General features: G+C 32.5%; 1 pseudogene; it reads left to right on the top strand.

Annotated features, from left to right (window-relative positions):
• Window positions 1–213: 213 nt before the first annotated feature.
• LOC149548004 (structural maintenance of chromosomes protein 4-like) lies at window positions 214–9,753 on the top strand (annotated as a pseudogene).
• The last annotated feature ends 6,787 nt before the right edge of the window (window positions 9,754–16,540 follow it).

The raw sequence follows: 16,540 nt of genomic DNA on the forward strand, positions 1-16,540 counted from the left end.
TCTTTGGTCCATTACATGCCTCAACCCACCTTGGAGGTTGACTATCCTCCTTAATCAATCCTTGGAGCACTTATTTGCCTCACAGCCCATGAGCATGATAGGATTTTTGTTCAATCCATGTTGAGTCAATGTACATGAGATCTCATGAAATTGGAAGGCTAGCATTCCTTATTACAATCCATTTCTAGTAAATTCAAAACTAATTTCATATAGATGGAGAATGCAGAAGGAGAAAAGTTACAAAAGCAAAAATCTAAAGCTGCAAAATTGCAGAGTGTAAGTACCATTAGTGTGTTTTTTGGCTATGCTAAATTTACTAAATTTATTTGTTTGATTTGCAAAATTTTGTATTGTCTACATCATTTGAGTAGGATATTGACAAGTCAAGCACATAAATAAATTTTTGTAAGGTTCAGATTACCATAGGAAAGAAAACTATACAAAAATTATAGAAAGCTATCGAGGAGTCAACAAAAGAAAAAGAAAGAGTTGTCATTGAGAAAGAGGAAAAAACAACCGATTTTAAAGAGATTGAACAAAAATCACTTGTGATGCAAGAAAACTATAAAAAGACACAAGAGGTTTTACTTTTCTATGAGTTTTTTGTTTATGTCTTTCCCAGTTTGATATACATGCTTATATAGATGGATATTTTCTCATATGGTTTTAACATTTTTATGTTTTGAATTTTTTTATTTAGGATAGTCTTGAGTCTTCTATTCACATATATGAGTTCTTTTCCCATCTATTATGAGGCTTGACTATTTGACTCTATAGCTATTAGATGCACATAATGAAGAGGTAGAGAAAGACGAGAATGAATACAATGAACTAAAAAGGTTGTGGATGAGCTACGATCAGGAGAGGCAAGCGGTCTTCGCCTTAGTTTAAATGACAAAATCACATAAAGTGTTCGAAAGCCTTGGATGGGAAAAATACATGATTTTAGTGAAATAGATAGTTCATGCATGATCAAATAGTTTTGCTATTAACTGAATAAAAAATATGCTTCATTTACAAGTTGATGTGCAATACAAATTAGAAGATGTAAATAAGATGTCTAAAGAATAGGAAGCAAAGGGCCGAGGGTATTGTAAAAAGTTAGAAGAACTAAGCAAAGAACTTGAACATCATATTGAGCAATGGATTTCCTTTCTTCTTACCAAGTCAAACCCTGTGAATAGATCTAAAGTCATTTATCTACCTTTTTCATTGATTTATGGGTAAATGGGAACATTATTGGACCTTGACCAGTTCTAGGAATGCAAAAGCCCTAGTTTTGGGCATGTTATTACATATGCATGCCTGCCAAATTGTGAATTGCGCTCTTCCAATATGGGGATTGGAATGACTATCAAATTGTGGTATGCTTTATTTTGATGTGGGGATTGGAACCTTAATCAATCTCTTAATAGATACTAATATGCTGATAAATTTTTGTGGTGCTATTGTCCTTTTGTAATTTGAATTGAAGGCATTGATCCTAATTTTCTTCAAACAACACTAGGAAACAAACAATTGCTTGAATTGAGTACCCTTGAAAGAGTACTCAAGAAGTAGCTTTATTGTAGGCTCAATTAAAGGAGTTAAAGCCAAGCTTGGACTCTATACAAGAGTAAATTCTTGTACCATCTATTTGTTGGAATTAAAGGTAGAGTAACTAAGAGGGGGGGGTGAATCAATTACAAAAATTAATCCACATATCTCTTAGATGTCTTAAAGATCCAGTTACTTCTTATGCTCGGTAAACATAACAAAAAATGTTGTAACTCGATAAATTAAATTGTTAGTTATTTTCAAGAAAACATGCATGTAATTGAAAACAAAATGAACACAAGAGACACTAGATTTAATGTGGAAACCCAATATGGGAAAAACCACCAAGTAACTAGTCACCAATTTTTCACTCTTCTAAAGTGAGCCCTGTTAGGAGCCAACCCTATTAAAGGTTACAATACACACTATTAGATGTGACCCAATTAGAGGATTTAATCACCCTGTTAGGAGTGGCCTTGCTAGAGGTCTTTAGAACAATTCAACCAAACTATCACCTTGTTAGAGGATTTACAAAATGGTTGTTAAACCAACTCTATTAAGAGATTTGAAATCACTACTACAATGGTTAGAAAGCAACAATGAATTGACCTGAACAAGATGCAACTGAATTTGCTAACTACAGGTCTCTATTCAACATCATTAGATCCTCTTTGATCAAATATAGCTTTGATGCTCCTCAATGATCTTTGATCATCCTATAAATTTACTTCCACAATAATTAGTCTTCATATCACATTAATTCCATGCACACTTCCACTTCATGCTTAGAATTCAGAACTTGACCTCTTAATTATACCATTTAGATTACCAAGTCGGCCCATTTACATGTTACATTTACCAATAAACCATACATCAGTCGACTACAAATATTACTATAAAAAAAAAAATGTTATTTCATAAAACAATGAAATCCTTTACTGGTCGACCCTACTCGGTAAATACTACTTACAAAAATTTCCTAAGTTAACCTTCTTGACTCGGTTAACATTGCAAATATCCATAAAATCCTTTGGCTATCGAGTTTACTCGTTAAGAACTAAATTCTTTCATGAGAGCTCGGTAAGAACTGCTTCTACCACATTTCCTTTGATGACCGAATGTGCTCGGTAAGAACTATTTCTACCACATTTCCTTTGATGACCGAGTTAGCTTAGTAAGAATTGTTTCTGCCACATTTCCTTTGATGACTGTGTTAGCTCAGTAGATACTGCAAGTTTTCTTTACTAACCTCCTGGGCTCGATAGATTCTGTCCTTTTGCCTTGCTGACCTTCTGAGCTCGATAGACTTTATCCTTTGCCTTGCTGACCTTCTGAGCTCAGTAGACTCTGTCCTTTTCCTTGCTAACCTTATGAGCTTGGTAGACTCTATCTAATGACTAATATGACATTTATGTGACATCAAAGACAACACACATTTGAATAATTGTATCCAACAATCTCCCTATTTGGCATTGATAGCAACACAACATGTCATAGCAGAATGAAATTTGAAAACAAGTCTTTTACTAATAGAATACTTTACTTTCTTCTTCAAATATAGCAAACTCCTTTCATAATAATCTCTTTGTCTTGCACAAACTCTTATTATTTTATAAATTTTAAAAGATATGATAGTATATTCTCCCTCTTTGACAACACATGCCAAAGACAACTCAAAACAACTTAATAACATTGTACCTGATGTACTGATTCATATGCAATGTCTTCATTAGTTTGCTGCATCAATTGATAGATCTTCAATTCTATTTCTGTTGATGCATCACTAGAACTGTATTTTAGTGAGCTTCAGATAGGGGAATGATTCCTAAATTACCTCTTAGATACAAGAATGCATCATTAGGTAAAGGCTTTGTGAATATGTCAGAAATTTGTTCCTTTGTATGGACATATTCCAATCTTATTTCATTTTCTTGCACCAATTCTCTAACAAAGTGATACTTTATGGCAATATGCTTAGTTTTTGAATGCATCACTGGATTCTTGGAGATGTTAATTGCACTTGTGTTATCACAAAACATAACAATAGGTTCTTTCATTTCTTTCTTCATACCTTCCAATAATTGTTTGAACCACACAATGTTTGAGTAGTTTACTGTTGGTGCAACATATTTAGCCTTTGTTGTCGATTGAGATGTACAATTCTACTCCTTCCTTGTCAAAGAAACTAACCTTTTTCCAAGAAAGAAAGCTCCTCCACTTGTGCTCTTTTTGTCATCAATATTTTCAGCCCAATCTACATCAGTGAACACCTTTAAATCAAGATTTCCTCCAAGTTTATACCATAATCCATATTCTTCAGTTCCTTTTAAGTATCTCATGATCTTTTTGAATGCCATCATGTGATTTTCTTTTGGTTTTGCTGAGAATCTTGCTACAATTCCTATTGCAAGGGCAATGTTTGGTCTTGTGTGCACTACATATTGCAACTTTCCAATCATAGATCTATATAATGTCTAATCCACTTCCTTTGATTCATCATCCTTGGTAAGTTTTAATCTAGTACACATAGGAGTCCCAATTGGTTTGTAGTCTTCCATATCAAATATTTTTAGTATCTCCTTGATGTATTTAGATTGAGTAATGTAGATGTCATTCTTATTCTGTTGAATTTGAAGACCAACAAAGAATTTGATTTCACCAAACATTGACATTTCAAATTCCTTGTTCATTTGTTCTAAAAATTCTTTGCAAAGATCATCATTTCCTGTCAACAAAGTATCATCTACAAATATTTCTGCCAAAAAAATCTTATTATCTGGTCCTTCCTTTATGTACAAACTACTATTGTCATTAGTTCTTTGAAAACCAATATGAATAAGATAGTTATGCAATTGTTCCTACCATGCTCTAGGGGTTTGCTTCAGACCATATAATGTTTTATACAATTTACACACCATGTCCTTCTTGTCTAGATCAATAAAACCTTTAGGCTGTTCAATGTAAACCTCTTCATCCAATATGCCATTGAGAAATGCTGACTTGAAATCCATCTGATAACCTTCGTATCCTTTGAATGCAACATATGCAAGTAAGGTTCTGACACCTTCCAATCTTGCAATAGGATCAAAAGTCTGTCTACACCTTCTTCTTGAGAGTATCCTTTGCATACTAGTCTAGCTTTGTTCCTTGATACCTTACCATCTTCATTTAGTTTATTTTTGAATACCCACTTTGTTCCAATCACATTCTTTTCTTTGGGTCTAGGTACAAGAGTCCATGTTTTGTTTTTCTCTATCTGTTCTATCTCTTCATTCGTAGCTTCAATCCAACTTTCATTTTCTAGTGCATCTTTGACATTTCTAGGTTCCTTTTGATTTATCTCCAATGATTTGATCTGGTGCATGATGTTTTTTGACATACTTGGCTAACACAGGCTCCTTGCCTCTTGAATGACTTGCATTGTTTTCTTTCTGTGTCTCAACTTCTAGTTTTGATTCTGGTTGGTTTGGCTTACTAGATGCTAACTCAGTAGCTTCTGTGTCTCAACTTACTTCTTGTCATTGTTCCTTTTGATTTATCTCCAATGATTTGATCTGGTGCATGATGTTTTTTGACATACTTGGCTAACACAGGCTCCTTGCCTCTTGAATGACTTGCATTGTTGTCCTTCTGTGTCTCAACTTCTAGTTTTGATTTTGGTTGGTTTGGCTTACTAGATGCTAACTCAGTAGCTTCTGTTTGCAACTCAAATTCTTGTAGCTTGGTAGGTATTGAATTAATTTGAACTTGTTGTGACTCAGTTAATGAAGACTCTAGAGTTGAATATTCTTGATTAATAGGTATACTTGGCATTGTATCAGGCTTCATGTAAACAAATGTTATGTAGTCTTTAGGTTCCTTTTTGCAAACTCATCAACTTTCACATGTGCACTTTCTATGACTTTGTGAGTAGATAAGTTCAAACATCTATATGCTTTGCTTTTGCAAGAGTATCCCAAAAATATTCCTTCATCACTTTTTACATCAAATTTACTTTTTCTAGATTCTTTCAAAATATAACATTTTCTTCCAAATACTTTTAGCTAACTTACATTGGGTTTTTAGCCATACCATAACTCATAGGGTGTTTTTAATGAGTCATTTTTCAGCTATACTTGGTTCAAGGTATGAACTGCAGTGCTGATAGCTTCCTTCCAGTATTTGATAGCAATGTCTTTCTCAATGATTAAGGTTCTCACACAATCCATGATAGATTTGTTCCTTCTTTATGCTATTCTATTTTGTTCAGGAGTTCCAAGCATTGAAACCCATCTTTTGATTCCCCTTTCAATGCAAAAGTTATTGAACTCATGTGAAATGAATTCACCACCTCTATCAGACCTTAAGCATTTTAGTCTTTTGCTTGTTTCCTTTTCTACTTTGACCAAATACCATTTGAACTTTTGAAATGCTTCTGATTTCTCTCTTAGGTACATGATAGTCATATTCCTGAATAATCATCAACAAATAGAATGAAGAATTTTCACCAATATAACTTCCAATGCTAATAGGTCCACACAAATCAATATGCACAATTTCTAGAACTTCTTCAGTCTGATAGTTCTTGCTTTTAAAACTAGTCTTTTTCATTTTACCAATTTGACAATTCTTGCATAGACCAACCTCAAGTTTCTTTATGTTAGGAATACCTCTTACTTTCCTAAATCTATTGATCTTTATCAAGTTGTCAAAGTTTACATGACATAACCTCTTATGCCATAACCAACTTTCTTCAATTTGAGCAATGAAACATGAACATTCACCAAGTTAAAGATAAAATAAGTTACCTTTTGTTTGAGTGCCTGATCCAATCAGCTTTCCTTTGCCATCTAGCAATCTTTCTTTTCCATGTATAAATTCTACTTTGAGTCCATTATTGAGTAGCTATGCCACACTCAACAAATTATCCTTTAGTCCTTCTACCCAATATGCATTATCACATACAAGTTCCTTGGTTAGTGAGATTCTTCCTTTTCCTCTTATACAACAAGGTTCATTATTACCAAATCTTACACTGCTACCATCATAGTCTTCAAAGTATTCAAACTTAGTTTTATCACTAGTCATGTTATGAGAACAACCACTATCTATGATCCATATATCATTTCTGCTCACATGAGAAATGAGTGTCATTTCTTCATCATTATCAGATTTATATTTCACAACAATGTAGACAATTTCATCTTCTTGTTCATCATCAAAATCATTAGAATATTTAGCCATGAAACATGTTTTCTTACCTTTATTCTTGAATGATTTGAAGTCTTTCTTTCCATTGTACTTGTGAGCTTTCTTTTCATCTTTGTTCTGCTTATTTGGGCACCTAGCTACAATATGTCCAATTTCTTCACAAGAAAAGTAGATTAGAGGAACCTTACCTTTGTATTTCCCTTTTCCTCTTGAATATTTTCTTGCTAGTAGAGCTTCAACCACCTCAAGATCACTGTCTGAACTTTGTTCTAATTCTTCATCACTATCTGATTGTGGATCCTTCATCTTTTTTCCATTTTCTTTGAGTGAAAGGTTGGCTTCAAATGTTGATTCAATGTTCTTGATAGTTGGAACATAATTTTCATAGTTGTCTATCTCAAATGCAATCAATCTTCCAACTATGGCCTCTAAATTTATTTTATGATTTTCCTAACATCTTCTTTCTTGAATTGTAGAGACTCTGATTGCATAAATGGGAAGTAGAGTTCTAAGAACATTACTTATAACTATCTCATCATTGATATCTTCTTCAGATGGTTTGATTGCAATAACACATGCTTTAACTCTTTCAACATATTTTGCAATGTTTTCATCCTCTCTCATCCTCATTTGATCAAATTGTCCTCTCAAACTTTCTGCTTTGGCTCTTCTCACATTATCATCTCCTCCATAGATCTGTTTCAACTTTTTTCACATTTCAAAGGCAGTTTTCCAATCCTTGATGTCATCAAATTCTTCATAACTCAAAGTAGATTCTATATCTATCATCATGTTTTTGTGAGTCTTCTTTTCAGCAATATCATTGACAGATAATGTACCAGAAGGTTCTTCATATTTTTCATCGAGGTACTTTAGCCCTATATCACCAATAGAAACTAGATGAAGCCTCATCAATCCTTGCCATGCTGACAAGTTGTCCCTATTAAGTCTTGGAATTTCCCTTTTGTAAGACATCCTGATCTTTAGCTTAGATCCTTGAAATCTTTTCCTGTAAGCACCAAAAGCTCTAATACCAATTGTTGCAATTAAAGGTAGAGTAACTAAGAGGGGGGTGAATCAGTTACTTAAAAAAATTAATCCATAGATCCCTTAGATGTCTTAAAGATCCAGTTACTTTTGATACTCGATAAACATAACAAAAAATGTTATAACTCAGTAAATTAAACTGTTACTTATCTTCAAGAAAACATTGCATGTAATTGAAAACAAAATGAACACAAGAGACACTAGATTTAGCGTGGAAACCAAATATGGGAAAAACCACCAAGTAACTAGTCACCCATTTTTCACTCTTCTGAAGTGAGCCCTATTAGGAGCCAACCCTATTAAAGGTTACAATATATGCTATTAGGTGTGACTCTATTAGAGGATTTAATCACCCTATTAGGAGTGGCCTTGCTAGAGGTCTTTAGAACAATTCAATTGAACTATCACCTTGTTAGAGGATTTACAAAATGGTTGTTAAACCAACTCTATTAAGAGATTTAAAATCATTGCTACAATAGTTAGAAAGCAAAAATGAATTGACTTGAACAAGATGAAACTAAATTTGCTGACTATAGGAATTTTTTTAGCATCATTAGATCCTCTTTGATCAAATATAGCTTTGCTGCTCCTCAATGATCTCTGATCATCCTTTAAATTTTCTTCCACAATAATTAGTCTTCATATCACATTAATTCCATGCACCCTTCCACTTCACACTTAGAATTTGCAACTTGACCTCTTAATTATACCATTTAGATTGTCAAGTTGGCCCATTTACACGTTACATTTACCAATAAACCATACATCAATTGGCTACAAATATTACTCTAAACAAATAAACATTATTTCATAAAACAATGAAATCCTTTACTAGTCAAGCCTGCTTGGTAAATACTACTTACATAAATTTCCTAAGTTAACCTTCTTGGCTTGATTAACATTGCAAATATATGTAAAATCCTTTGGCTACCGAGTTTACTCAGTAACAACTCAATTCCTTCATGAGAGCTTGATAAGAAGTGCTTCTGCCAAATTTCCTTTGATGGCCGAGTGAGATCGATAAGAACTATTTCTACCACATTTCCTTTGATGACTGAGTTAGCTCAGTAAGAACTATTTCTACCACATTTTCTTTGATGACTGAGTTAGCTTGGTAAGAACTGTTTACTTGGTAGATACTGCAAGTTTTCTTTACTAACCTCCTGGGCTCGGTAGATTCTATCCTTTTACCTTGCTGACCTTCTGAGCTTGGTAGACTTTATCCTTTGCCTTGCTAACCTTCTAAGCTTGGTAGACTCTGTCCTTTTCCTTGCTAACCTTCTGAGCTTGGTAGACTCTATCTGATGATTGATATGAAATTTGTGTGACATCAAAGACAATATGCATTTGAACAATTATATCCAAAACTATTTTTCCATATGTAGTTTATTGGTTCAAAATAATTATTTAGTGAAAAATTTGAAATGTAGTTGGAAACTCAAGGATGAAAATTCCAAGTCCACCCTCAGTACAATAGTAAAAGTCTTTACCTAATTTTTACTTGAAAAAATATAAATAAAAAAATCGTAAGTTTTCATTTACTTATAATGTTCAAAGATTTTGATGTACATAAATTTTATTAAGTTCTATAATCTCTTAGGTGTCGAAGGAAGGCTACTTTATATAGTGAATAGGTTGAAGAACTCAATAACATAACTTTGGAACGTGATGATTGAAAGAGACAATATGATGAACTATGGAAAAAAAGGTGAGTGCTTGAAGACTTGCAAAATTCAACCATGGACATGCATGATACTTGAAGGATGAACTTTGGTCATACAATGAGTATTGATATTTTACGCACTAAACTCTAATCATCATTATTCTCAAGCTAGAAATTCTCTTTAGTTTTTGTTCATGTATAACCATATCAGAAACTTCTTTATATTTTTGTAATTTTTAGATTGCCTAATGTTTAGGTTGGACGATTTTAGGCTTAGATTCAATACTATTTCTTTAAAGTTGAAGGAAATTTATTAGGTCATAAACTATTAATACTTCAATTTTATCATCAATAAGTCATATTTATGTGATTGTATTGATTGAATGTTATATTTGGGGCTCTGATTTTGTGGCCTTCTCAACTCTTGATGAAGCATTTCGAGGTATAAGTATCTCTTGTGTTAAGATTGTAAGTTTCTATATGTAGCTTGTAGATATGAATGGGAAAATAGTAGTCAGCAAGCCACTCTATGTTGCACTAGCTCAATGCAAAGAAGAGAGAAAAGTAAGGTTATAGGTACTTCTTTTCATTCTTATTTTGAGTAGATTTTATGGTAATAAACTTGATTCCATGCTATTTATTTTGAAACCAATTCAACAAGATGGATCCATATTCAATTCTTGTGCTTATCTTACAATTTATCTCTAAGATTTAGCAATTTTACTAAAAGTCAAAGTAAGGGAGTCTAAATAAGATAACTATATATAGAAACTCAATCATTAAGACATTTAGTATGGACTTGAGCTATTTTGATGGAACTATTTATGATAAGAGTAGGAAAGAATGGTCATGAGGTTATGGGGGTGGAAGGGTACTAATAATATAGTTAGTAGGTTAGATGGTTAAGTCTGGGTAGAAATTTAGGAATTGTTGGGTTCCTAAATGTGTGTTTATTATTAGAATGCATTTTCTTACTCAAAATATTGCTATAACTAGTATGACTCTGGGAATTATTGATTCACAATGTCTATTTGGTTGGTTGAAATTATTAGTATTCTTTCAATGGAAATGCCATACTAATTTGGCATCTCTTGATTATTTTATGCAGGTGTAATTCTCACAAATGCAAAATCTAGTTGGTGTGGTAGAAGCCATGCCAACTCGTCTTCCTATATATGCTCCTGGAGGTCCAGGTCTATGATAACCAATGTTCTATGGATAGAAGCCACCTACACTCATGCCATGTCAAGTAAATATGATATATATTCATATTTTTTGATATATTTGCTACTGATGTTGTTAATCTGTGCTAATAAATTCAAAGTTAATTTTGATACCATGCAAATGGCTCTATGCTCATCTTGAAGAAAAGGATCTATTAACTTTTGTTTGGTGACTGATCTGAAATGAAAAGCTCAATGTTCATCAGATTTTATTTGTTATGTTCTTATATAAGAAAAAATTGCCCTTTTTAAGATGTCATGCTTGGAAAACCATTCCAAATTTTTGCAAGTTATTCATTTAGCATTGTTTTCATTAGTAGTTTATGATTTGATGCCAATTTTGTTGTAGGCTAGTGGATTTGGTTATTAGCAATAGCTTGTCCCTAGCATTAAGACAAGAAATGCACCTATTCCAAATTTCTATCTTCCTCTGGTTCATCCACAACAAGGACAATGGTCTAATGTTAGGTGATCTGGAGCTGCACCCATTCAACAACAACAACAAATGCCACTTATACCTCAACAGGAAAAGAAGACTTTATCTATATTTTTAAATTTTTGTACATCAATCTTGGTTCTTAACTATCTTCCTTACATGTTCAATTCTTCACTGTATAGGTCAATTGCTATAATGCTTTTCTTTATTTTGTACTTCAAGTGACTGCTATTATTAACATTTCTCCTATTGTTGAAATGTTCTAGAATGTAGATTTCAGCCTCCAAATGAAAGTTTGATTCTTCATGACCTAAATGATAGGGTTCTTTTAAAACCACCATTAGACTTCATAAAAATGGGTAAAATATATAAACATAGAGGCATGGAAAGTATCTCCTTCTAGTTGCCTTAGGCTCCTCCTAGATATGTTTCTCTAGGATGCATTGTAAGGAAATCTCCCCCAAAACCAGGTGAATTCAAATAATTGCATTGTATTCACAATGATTTAGTAACTAGAGCTCAGTTCCTTGCTAATAGTATTTGGGACACAACTAAAATTAAACAGATAAGAGAAGACTTTAACATATCGATGCTAGATAGTGAGGTATAATCTATTGATCACTTTTGTAGAAGGATAATTGAGATTCTTTTTTTATTTTTCTAGAATCTGATCATGTGAGGCAATTTATAGGCTGGTACATTCCTTGTAAGAACTGGAATAAAAAGGCCACCAAGAAGGTTTTCCCTAAGACTAGCTGATCAGACCAATTTCGATGAACCAGATGACTTAGTGATTGATGCCCAAGTACAAAGGATTTCAGCAACACTTTTTGATGATTTGGGGGGTTGGGTAAGCATTTCATGGGCATGAATGTTGCGATGTGACACTTCTCTTACATGTACTCTCACAATTTAGTGATGAAAATGGTGATGTAAATCTTATATCTCAATAGTTTTGATCTATATGATGATGCTTAAATCATGGAATCCATTAGCGGTTTGACATTGGTTTTCACTTTTCATTTGTCCATGTAGATCATTCCATTATTGAACTTTTGTTTCATCAGCATCATGTGTAGTTTACATGGAAGACTCAATCACTTAAATTCAATAGTAAATTTGTCATTAGTGACAAGGTCATACAATGAAAAGCATGACTTTTGGGAACCTCTCATTCAACCTATTGATGGATTTTTGAGGTATGATTCTATCTATCAAGAGTGAAAAAATTCTTTAATCATCTTGCTTGCATCTCCTTAGAAGTCTTTTTCACCTTGAGCTATCATTTCTACCATTAGAGGACTATGTTCCCTACTATTTACCAAGGAAATAAATGGTTTTCATTTTAGTTTTGAATATTGTTTTGTTTCCTTCATAGTATAGATTATGAGGAGTTCCTTAAAAATTCATAGAATGAATTGCAAAAAAATATCAAACAACACCATATTTGCAAAATATGGGAAGTACATGCTCTCCTAAGATAAACTATAACTACAAATTCTTAACTGTAAAGAAAGAGTACTCAAACAATGGTGGTTCTATCTATTGCATTTTGAAAAGAAGAGATGTATTTTTGGGAACTAGGGCTATATGCTAGAAAACAAGGATAATGTTATTTTGTGTCTAGGCACACAACATGCCCTTTTCCTTAAAGAGACTCATCCTCAAAGTTAGTAAAAGTCAAAATGCTAAGTAACACTTTTAATATACAACTTCACAAATGTATAAAATGGGCTTCATTTTATAAATACTGGCTTACATGAATGTTTTGCCACAATTTTTGAAGTCTTGGAAAATACTTCATAATTGAGTACTAGATCATCTAATGCAATTGCTTTTAATTCACCTTCCAAAATTAGATTGTTATCTTTAGCATCAGTTTTATCTCTTTGGTAGCAATCCTTCTAGGTTTTAATATTACTATACATTATACATCTGTTACTAGGATTTTCTTCTAATTTATTGTGTTCCAACCTCTTGTAGACTTTCCTAGGAAAGCACCAAGGATCCTCTATACTACCCCACCAAGGAACACTCAAAACATAGGGTCAAACATGCATGAAAAACTATTTTATTTTCTTTTAAATGGGAGATTTTTTTTTGTCTTTACTTAGGATTGTTGTTTGGAGATTATAGTGTTCCCCAATCAGAGCTGATATAAGAAAAAAATGTAGTAATAGATAATTAGAGGAGTTTTGGAATAAGAGAAGAAGCAATCCATTAGTAGAGATAATGGGCAACAAAACTACCAAGTTACTTGCCAATTGTGTTTCTTGTGGGTCTAAGGAGGTTCAAATTTTGATTCTTGGCTTGGATGGAGTAGGTGCATTATTTTTTTTTTAGTATTTGATACTTTGTGTGTAGATTATCTTGAGAAAGAGAGTGAAATTTAGAAAGAGAAATATTAGAGTTTTAAACATCATTGAATGTCAAAAGATTACAAGATTTTTACAATTTGTCATATAAAGAGAATTTATTTCTAGATTTAATTGTCTTATAGTCTCTGAATAGAAACAATCTCTTCAACAATATATGAACTGTAAAAAAAACTCATACTGACTAAAATGTATGTTCTAAGTATGAAAATATATGAAGCTAACTAATAAGCCATGGATCTATTTGTTTGATCAGGTAAAATGACCATTTTATATAAGTTGAAGCTAGGAGAGTATGTGAGAACAGTACCCATAATAGGGTTTAATATAGGGAGTGTGACATTCAAAAACTTGAGTGTCATAGTATGTGATGTGGGTGGCCAAGACAATATTAGGCATCTCTAGAATCAATACATGGTCAATGCTCAAGTATAACTCAAACCACTCCATTCTCAAAGATTTTACTCTCAAGCTTAAAATTATTGTTTTGTCATTTTAAGTAATGGATAGATGTGAAATTGTTAAGCTTTGAGTACAAATGAAATCAAAGATTGATTGGTAATCTATTTAATGGTAATGGTTTTCGTAGTCTTTTCTATGCATCATGACATCCATGCTTCCAACAATGAAGTATGGATATGGATGTCTTCATGCATTGTAGATAGCCATTTCCCAAATAAAAAATGTACATAGAAGTGGTTTTTTGAAGTAATATAAATTCATCAAATCTAATCAAGAATATTCAAGTGTAAGAGCAAATAGAACTAGATCCATAGACTAGGTAATACTAGGAAGTATGAGATATCTACATTGTATAAAATTCATGTACACACCCATAAATTATGCCAAATTGTTGTCACTAATAGACCACATAACACAAAAAATCTCTAAAACTTGTCACCAAATAACTAATATTGATGGCAAACAAAAATTATCTTCCAATGGCTATGAACTCTATTGATATGATTGAAAGGCTTGGTCTTGGTAATCTAAGCACTGCCATAAAATGACATGTCCAGACTTGCAGTGGAAAAATAGGGGAAGGCCTTCATGATGCTCTTGATTGACTTGCCTCTGCAATCAAGTAATTATTCATTTGCTACTTCAATTACAAATTCTTCTATATCTTCTTAAAGGACTAATCTTTGGGCTTTCCTCTTCTTTGTTCTTTGTTCTTTGTACAAAGAGCCCAACATCTTCCAGAGAGTGGGAAGCTTCAAAATGCCACGATTGCTCTCCTATTCATCTAGGAGATCACCATTAGGTACTTCTTGCCCTTGTAAGATCAAAGTTATAACTATTTTTTGATGGAGTATTTTTATAAAATCTATTTAGCACGAATTCATATTCATATTGTTTTCATTTCAAAACCTTGATGTCTGATAGGCTCTTTAAGAATTTTTAACTTTATTACAAAGTTATATATTAATATGAAATGTTTGATCATTCCAACAATCTTTACATTGTTAATTTTAGAATTGGCCCACTAAAAATCTCCCTAATACTTACCTAGAGATCATAATGGGCTTAATTGATCATGTTTTGAATAGCCCAGTAGATGTTTCTAAGATATTATGGGCTTTGAATCATGCGAACCAGAGAAAAATAAATTTGTTGAGACAAATTTAAAGCATGCTATTACATATTTCTACTATTTCTTCTCATCTTTAGAGTTTTAATAGGGAACATTATCAAACACCAAGCTTGAAAATTTAGAATTAGTTTACCCCACCAAAAAGAGAAGTTTCAAAGCATAGATATTATACCCCCTAAAAGTATTATTATAGCCTACCATGCAAAAGCATGAAAATTATTTGATAATTTTGTACATATGACATGTCTGATTGTCAATGCCCTCAGGCTTGAGGGTTTTCAATTTCAATTTTTAATGATTCTAAAATAAATGCTAGACAGAATGGTGTAGCTACATGCAATACCTCCAAGACTTCTAGAAGCTTTTTAATATATATGTTTTTAAATTTATTGTCTTTATTTGTGGATAGGGAAACAACATACATTGTTGTTCATGCTTCAACTAAGACTTATTGGATTTAGTTAATATTAAAAGTGATGATGACTCATTTTTGGAAAAAAAAATTATTTCACAAGTCAAAATTGTAAGTTTTGGGACCATTTATATTTTGGGTTTAATTTGTACATCATATAATAACCAATGTTGTCTGAGCATATAGATAATAGAATGATAAGAAATTTTAGTGCATAAAAGATAAAAAGATGAAAGTGTCAAAATCTTATGTATTATTTAAAAGCTTATTATGTCTCAAATTAGTTATAACTATTGCTTATAGTCTTTTTAAGAGATTAATGTTCAAGATGGATTGATTATTCACATGATAAATGTTCCCCAATTCTTTAGAGTGCCTTTGTAGAGATTATCATTTTGTGCTAGTTCTGTTGTAGTTGTTTGCTCAACCTATGTTCCCAACCACTCCATATCTTCCATCTCCTTGTCTACATGTGCCCAAATTCTGTGTTGTTAAGCTTGAAAGCATTTTGAATAGAGGAAAGTTGAGTTCATTATTTTTTTATAGATCCTTTGAGATCATCAATGAAAATTGATAGTGGCATCCTAACAAGGCATGATGTTGCCCTTTCTCCTTCTTTCTAGCTATTTGATCAGTACCAATAGTCCTATATATAGATTGAGAATTGGTTTATAACACATAATAGCCATAATACAAAGATAAACAAAAGAAAAATTAAAACCAAAAAAGAGTGGGTGGAAAGCCACTATTTAGTAAGGATTGGTCATGCATGCCCTAGATGTAGCCCATAAATTCTAGTTGTCTTTATGGAGATTATTGTCACTTGCCATTTCTGTAACAATTTTGTCTTAAGCTCTCAATGGCCATTGAGAAGCCATAGAAAGTACAAGTTTCATGTCCAATTTTAGAATAGAGGTTAAAATAGTAATGTTTAGTTTTGATTATAATTAATAATCATCTGGCATATCAAGTAGAATTAAAATGGTTGAAGCAAAGTTGCAGATCTAGTACTTCATGGTAGAATTTGTGATGTCAACCTAAAGAGTTTGTATACTTTTGTATTT

This window comes from Cupressus sempervirens, chromosome 7 (genome assembly GCF_028749045.1).
Source record: "Cupressus sempervirens isolate cs-2001-9-10 chromosome 7, ASM2874904v1, whole genome shotgun sequence".
NCBI lineage: Eukaryota > Viridiplantae > Streptophyta > Pinopsida > Cupressales > Cupressaceae > Cupressus > Cupressus sempervirens.